Raw genomic sequence first — 7,035 nt, forward strand, 5'->3', positions numbered from 1 at the left:
GCGAAGGTACCAGGGACGAATTCTGTTGGTAGTTTTTACATTGCTCCGGTAGGCATCTGAAAGACACCACAAAAGTTGTTCTACCTGCTTTCTGGGCTGAGATGGGGAACCGCTGAATTTTGGAGTCGGCCGGTGACAAAATGTTCCAAACACACCCCATGCACAACTCCACCAGGGAAGGTGCCAGAAAGGAGTTCTCCTGGTAGTTTTTACACTACCTGGGTAGGCAGCTGAAAGGCACCACAAAAGTTGTTTTACCTGCTTTCTGGGCTGAGATGGGGAACTGCTGAATTTTGGAGTCGGCCGGTGACAAAATGTTCCAAACACACCCCATGCATAACTCCACCGGGGAAGGTGCCAGACAAGAGTTCTCTTAATAGTTTTTACACTACCTTGGTAGGCATTTGAAAGGCACCATAAAAGTTCTACCTGCTTTCTGGGCTGAGATTGGGAACCGCTGAATTTTGGAGTCGGCTGGTGACAAAATGTTCCAAACACACCCCATGCACAACTCCACCGGGGAAGGTGCCAGACAGGAGTTCTCTTAATAGTTTTTACACTACCTTGGTAGGCAGCTGAAAGGCACCACAAAAGTTGTTCTACCTGCTTTCTGGGCTGAGATGGGGAACCGCTGAATTTTGGAGTCGGCCGGTGACAAAATGTTCCAAACACACCCCATGCACAACTCCACCGGGGAAGGTGCCAGAAAGGAGTTCTCCTGGTAGTTTTTACACTACCTTGGTAGGCAGCTGAAAGGCACCTCAAAAGTTGTTCTATCTGCTTTCTGGGCTGAGATGGGGAACCGCTGAATTTTGGAGTCGGCCGGTGACAAAATGTTCCAAACACACCCCATGCAGAACTCCACCGGGGAAGGTGCCAGACAGGAGTTCTCTTAATAGTTTTATACTACCTTGGTAGGCAGCTGAAAGGCACCACAAAAGTTGTTCTACCTGCTTTCTGGGCTGAGATGGGGAACAGCTGAATTTTGGACTCGGCTGGTGACAAAATTTTAATAAATACACCCCATGCACAACTCCACTAGCGAAGGTGCCAGGGACGAGTTCTGTTGGTAGTTTTTACATTGCTCCGGTAGGCATCAAAAGGACACCACAAAAGTTGTTCTACCTGCTTTCTGGGCTGAGATGGGGAACCGCTGAATTTTGGAGTCAGCCGGTGAAAAAATGTTCCAAACACACCCTATGCACAACTCCACCGGGGAAGGTGCCAGGCAGGAGTTCTCTTGATAGTTTTTACACTACCTTGGTAGGCACCTGAAAGGCACCAGAAAAGTTGTTCTACCTGCTTTCTGGGCTGAGATGGGGAACCGCTGAATTTTGGACTCGGCTGGTGACAAAATTTTAATAAATACACCCCATGCACAACTCCACTAGCGAAGGTGCCAGGGACGAATTCTGTTGGTAGTTTTTACATTGCTCCGGTAGGCATCTGAAAGACACCACAAAAGTTGTTCTACCTGCTTTCTGGGCTGAGATGGGGAACCGCTGAATTTTGGAGTCGGCCGGTGAAAAAATGTTCCAAACACACCCCATGCACAACTCCACCAGGGAAGGTGCCAGACAGGAGTTCTCTTAGTAGTTTTTACACTACCTTGGTAGGCAGCTGAAAGGCACCACAAAAGTTTTTCTACCTGCTTTCTGGGCTGAGATGGGGAACAGCTGAATTTTGGACTCGGCTGGTGACAAAATTTTAATAAATACACCCCATGCACAACTCCACTAGCGAAGGTGCCAGGAACGAATTCTGTTGGTAGTTTTTACATTGCTCCGGTAGGCACCTGAAAGACACCAGAAAAGTTGTTCTACCTGCTTTCTGGGCTGAGATGGGGAACCGCTGAATTTTGGAGTCGGCCGGTGACAAAATGTTCCAAACACACCCCATGCACAACTCCACCGGGGAAGGTGCCAGACAGGAGTTCTCTTAATAGTTTTTACACTACCTTGGTAGGCATCTGAAAGACACCACAAAAGTTGTTCTACCTGCTTTCTGGGCTGAGATGGGGAACAGCTGAATATTGGAGTCGGCTGGTGACAAAATGTTCCAAACACACCCCCTGCACAACTCCACCGGGGAAGGTGCCAGGCAGGAGTTCTCCTGGTAGTTTTTACATTGCTCCGGTAGGCAGCTGAAAGGCACCACAAAAGTTGTTCTACCTGCTTTCTGGGCTGAGATGGGGAACCGCTGAATTTTGGACTCGGCCGGTGACAAAATGTTCCAAACACACCCCATGCACAACTCCACCGGGGAAGGTGCCAGAGTTCCCTTTGTAGTTTTTACATTGCTCCGGTAGGCATCTGAAAGACACCACAAAAGTTGTTCTACCTGCTTTCTGGGCTGAGATGGGGAACCACTGAATTTTGGACTCGGCTGGTGACAAAATGTTCCAAAGACACCCCATGCACAACTCCACCGGGGAAGGTGCCAGGCAGGAGTTCTCCTGGTAGTTTTTACACTACCTTGGTAGGCAGCTGAAAGGCACCAGAAAAGTTGTTCTACCTGCTTTCTGGGCTGAGATGGGGAACAGCTGAATTTTGGAGTCGGCTGGTGACAAAATTTTAATAAATACACCCCATGCACAACTCCACCGGGGAAGGTGCCAGGCAGGAGTTCTCTTGGTAGTTTTTACACTACCTTGGTAGGCAGCTGAAAGGCACCACAAAAGTTGTTCTACCTGCTTTCTGGGCTGAGATGGGGAACCGCTGAATTTTGGAGTCGGCTGGTGACAAAATGTTCCAAACACACCCCATGCACAACTCCACCGGGGAAGGTGCCAGACAGGAGTTCTTCTGGTAGTTTTTACATTGCTCCGGTAGGCATCTGAAAGACACCACAAAAGTTGTTCTACCTGCTTTCTGGGCTGAGATGGGGAACCGCTGAATTTTGGAGTCGGCCGGTGACAAAATGTTCCAAACACACCCCATGCACAACTCCACCGGGGAAGGTGCCAGACAGGAGTTCTCTTAGTAGTTTTTACACTACCTTGGTAGGCAGCTGAAAGGCACCACAAAAGTTGTTCTACCTGCTTTCTGGGCTGAGATGGGGAACCGCTGAATTTTGGAGTCGGCCGGTGACAAAATGTTCCAAACACACCCCATGCACAACTCCACCGGGGAAGGTGCCAGGAACGAATTCTGTTGGTAGTTTTTACATTGCTCCGGTAGGCATCAAAAGGACACCACAAAAGTTGTTCTACCTGCTTTCTGGGCTGAGATGGGGAACCGCTGAATTTTGGACTCGGCCGGTGACAAAATGTTCCAAACACACCCCATGCACAACTCCACCGGGGAAGGTGCCAGACAGGAGTTCTCCTGGTAGTTTTTACATTGCTCCGGTAGGCATCTGAAAGACACCACAAAAGTTGTTCTACCTGCTTTCTGGGCTGAGATGGGGAACAGCTGAATTTTGGAGTCGGCCGGTGACAAAATGTTCCAAACACACCCCATGCACAACTCCACCGGGGAAGGTGCCAGACAGGAGTTCTCCTGGTAGTTTTTACACTACCTTGGTAGGCACCTGAAAGGCACCACAAAAGTTGTTCTACCTGCTTTCTGGGCTGAGATGGGGAACCGCTGAATTTTGGAGTCGGCTGGTGACAAAATGTTCCAAACACACCCCCTGCACAACTCCACCGGGGAAGGTGCCAGACAGGAGTTCTCTTAGTAGTTTTTACACTACCTTGGTAGGCATTTGAAAGGCACCACAAAAGTTGTTCTACTTGCTTTTTGGGCTGAGATGGGGAACAGCTGAATTTTGGACTCGGCTGGTGACAAAATTTTAATAAATACACCCCATGCACAACTCCACTAGCGAAGGTGCCAGGGACGAGTTCTGTTGGTAGTTTTTACATTGCTCCTGTAGGCATCAAAAGGACACCACAAAAGTTGTTCTACCTGCTTTCTGGGCTGAGATGGGGAACCGCTGAATTTTGGAGTCGGCCGGTGACAAAATGTTCCAAACACACCCCATGCACAACTCCACCGGGGAAGGTGCCAGGCAGGAGTTCTCTTGGTAGTTTTTACACTATCTTGGTAGGCATTTGAAAGGCACGACAGAAGTTGTTCTACCTGCTTTCTGGGCTGAGATGGGGAACCGCTGAATTTTGGAGTCGGCCGGTGACAAAATGTTCCAAACACACCCCATGCACAACTCCACCGGGGAAGGTGCCAGACAGGAGTTCTCCTGGTAGTTTTTACATTGCTCCGGTAGGCATCTGAAAGACACCACAAAAGTTGTTCTACCTGCTCTCTGGGCTGAGATGGGGAACCGCTGAATTTTGGAGTCGGCCGGTGACAAAATGTTCCAAACACACCCCATGCACGACTCCACCGGGGAAGGTGCCAGACAGGAGTTCTCTTAATAGTTTTTACACTACCTTGGCAGGCACCTGAAAGGCACCACAAAAGTTGTTCTACCTGCTTTCTGGGCTGAGATGGGGAACCGCTGAATTTTGGACTCGGCTGGTGACAAAATGTTCCAAACACACCCCATGCACAACTCCACCGGGGAAGGTGCCAGACAGGAGTTCTCCTGGTAGTTTTTACATTGCTCCGGTAGGCATCTGAAAGACACCACAAAAGTTGTTCTACCTGCTCTCTGGGCTGAGATGGGGAACCGCTGAATTTTGGAGTCGGCCGGTGACAAAATGTTCCAAACACACCCCCTGCACAACTCCACCGGGGAAGGTGCCAGACAGGAGTTCTCTTAGTAGTTTTTACATTGCTCCGGTAGGCATCTGAAAGACACCACAAAAGTTGTTCTACCTGCTTTCTGGGCTGAGATGGGGAACAGCTGAATTTTGGAGTCGGCCGGTGACAAAATTTTAATAAATACACCCCCTGCACAACTCCACCGGGGAAGGTGCCAGACAGGAGTTCTCTTAGTAGTTTTTACACTACCTTGGTAGGCAGCTGAAAGGCACCACAAAAGTATTTCTACCTGCTTTCTGGGCTGAGATGGGGAACAGCTGAATTTTGGACTCGGCTGGTGACAAAATTTTAATAAATACACCCCACGCACAACTCCACTAGCGAAGGTGCCAGACAGGAGTTCTCCTGGTAGTTTTTACATTGCTCCGGTAGGCATCAAAAGGACACCACAAAAGTTGTTCTACCTGCTTTCTGGGCTGAGATGGGGAACCGCTGAATTTTGGAGTCGGCCGGTGACAAAATGTTCCAAACACACCCCATGCACAACTCCACCGGGGAAGGTGCCAGACAGGAGTTCTCTTAGTAGTTTTTACACTACCTTGGTAGGCATTTGAAAGGCACCACAAAAGTTGTTCTACCTGCTTTCTGGGCTGAGATGGGGAACCGCTGAATTTTGGACTCGGCTGGTGACAAAATGTTGCAAACACACCCCATGCACAACTCCACCGGGGAAGGTGCCAGACAGGAGTTCTCCTGGTAGTTTTTACATTGCTCCGGTAGGCATCTGAAAGACACCACAAAAGTTGTTCTACCTGCTTTCTGGGCTGAGATGGGGAACCGCTGAATTTTGGAGTCGGCCGGTGACAAAATGTTCCAAACACACCCCATGCACAACTCCACCAGGGAAGGTGCCAGACAGGAGTTCTCCTCGTAGTTTTTACACTACCTTGGTAGGCACCTGAAAGACACCACAAAAGTAGTTCTACCTGCTTTCTGGGCTGAGATGGGGAACAGCTGAATTTTGGAGTCGGCTGGTGACAAAATGTTCCAAACACACCCCCTGCACAACTCCACCGGGGAAGGTGCCAGACAGTAGTTCTCTTTGTAGTTTTTACACTACCTTGGTAGGCAGCTGAAAGGCACCACAAAAGTTGTTCTACCTGCTTTCTGGGATGAGATGGGGAACCGCTGAATTTTGGAGTCGGCTGGTGACAAAATGTTCCAAACACACCCCATGCACAACTCCACCGGGGAAGGTGCCAGACAAGAGTTCTCTTGATAGTTTTTACACTACCTTGGTAGGCAGCTGAAAGACACCACAAAAGTAGTTCTACCTGCTTTCTGGGCTGAGATGGGGAACCGCTGAATTTTGGAGTCGGCTGGTGACAAAATGTTCCAAACACACCCCCTGCACAACTCCACCGGGGAAGGTGCCAGACAGGAGTTCTCTTAGTAGTTTTTACACTACCTTGGTAGGCATTTGAAAGGCACCAAAAAAGTTGTTCTACCTGCTTTCTGGGCTGAGATGGGGAACAGCTGAATTTTGGACTCGGCTGGTGACAAAATTTTAATAAATACACCCCATGCACAACTCCACTAGCGAAGGTGCCAGGGACGAGTTCTGTTGGTAGTTTTTACATTGCTCCTGTAGGCATCAAAAGGACACCACAAAAGTTGTTCTTCCTGCTTTCTGGGCTGAGATGGGGAACCGCTGAATTTTGGACTCGGCCGGTGACAAAATTTTAATAAATACACCCCATGCACAACTCCACCGGGGAAGGTGCCAGACAAGAGTTCTCTTGATAGTTTTTACACTACCTTGGTAGGCAGCTGAAAGGCACCACAAAAGTTTTTCTACCTGCTTTCTGGGCTGAGATGGGGAACCGCTGAATTTTGGACTCGGCTGGTGACAAAATGTTCCAAACACACCCCCTGCACAACTCCACCGGGGAAGGTGCCAGACAGGAGTTCTCTTAGTAGGTTTTACACTAACTTGGTAGGCAGCTGAAAGACACCACAAAAGTAGTTCTACCTGCTTTCTGGGCTGAGATGGGGAACCGCTGAATTTTGGACTCGGCCGGTGACAAAATGTTCCAAACACACCCCATGCACAACTCCACCGGGGAAGGTGCCAGGCAGGAGTTCTCTTTGTAGTTTTTACACTACCTTGGTAGGCACCTGAAAGACACCACAAAAGTTGTTTTACCTGCTTTCTGGGCTGAGATGGGGAACCGCTGAATTTTGGAGTCGGCTGGTGACGAAATGTTCCAAACACACCCCATGCACAACTCCACTAGCGAAGGTGCCAGGGACGAGTTCTGTTGGTAGTTTTTACATTGCTCCTGTAGGCATCAAAAGGACACCACAAAAG

The sequence above is a fragment of the Falco cherrug genome, chromosome 1 (genome assembly GCF_023634085.1).
Source record: "Falco cherrug isolate bFalChe1 chromosome 1, bFalChe1.pri, whole genome shotgun sequence".
In the NCBI taxonomy this organism is placed as follows: Eukaryota; Metazoa; Chordata; class Aves; order Falconiformes; family Falconidae; genus Falco; species Falco cherrug.